This window comes from Tarenaya hassleriana, unplaced genomic scaffold (assembly GCF_000463585.1).
Source record: "Tarenaya hassleriana unplaced genomic scaffold, ASM46358v1 Cleome200, whole genome shotgun sequence".
Lineage (NCBI taxonomy): Eukaryota > Viridiplantae > Streptophyta > Magnoliopsida > Brassicales > Cleomaceae > Tarenaya > Tarenaya hassleriana.
The window spans coordinates 106,684-107,627 of NW_010965374.1; positions in this window are offsets into that span (position 1 = coordinate 106,684).

The window sequence follows — 944 nt, forward strand, 5'->3', positions numbered from 1 at the left end:
GCCAAGGGACGCAGCCATACGTCCAACGAGTTCAGTAGGAGGAGCTCGGTGAAAGGTGATGTGGGAGAGAACGCAGCTCTTAAGGCAGTGTTGGCCGACCTTGCTGAGATAAAAGTTCAACTCGCCAATGCCAAACAAGTAGCTGCTGTGTAGGATCCCAATTTAGCACAAGTTCAACCGGGTATGTACATGGTTGATCAAGAAGCGGAAGAAGCCAACTATGTCGGCCCAAATCAATATACTCATCCATCCGACCTATACAACCCGGGATTGAGAAATCATCCCAATTTCTCCTACAAGAACATGTCGATGCGCTAAATCCTCAACCCACTTTCCAACGGAACAACAAAGGACCTCCGGGTTTTCAACCGAAGTATCAACAACAAGGTCAAGGGAGCCAAGGTTATCAAGGGAATTCAAATTATAGGCCACAACAAGTGCAACCTAAGGAGCAAGACCCGGACATCAAGGACATGCTATTCCAAATCCTCCAAGGTCAAAAATCACAAGGAGTATCTATTGGGAGCATTGAAAATGAGCAAGTTGCATTCAAGAAGCAATTGGAGGGAGTACAAACTCACTTGAAGATCTTGGACAATCAAGTGGCTCAACTTGCATCTTCTTCCTCATCAAGACAGCAAGGCATGCTTCCCGTTAAGAACGAGGTGAACCCTCGTAAGCACATCAATGCAGTCGAGCTAAGGAGTGGGAAACAACTTCCGGAGATCATCCCTCCGATGGTTGAGAAGACAACGCCTCCAAGGTTAACAAGAGAGGAAAAAGGAAAATTTGTAGAGGAAGACAACCCTAAGGTGCAGGAACAGGAGAAAGAACCGTCCTACATTCCGCCCCCGCCTAAGGTACCCCCCATACCCTTTCCTTCTCGCTTAAAGAAATTTAATGAGGACAACCAATTTGGAAAGTGTGCGGAAATGCTGAAGAAG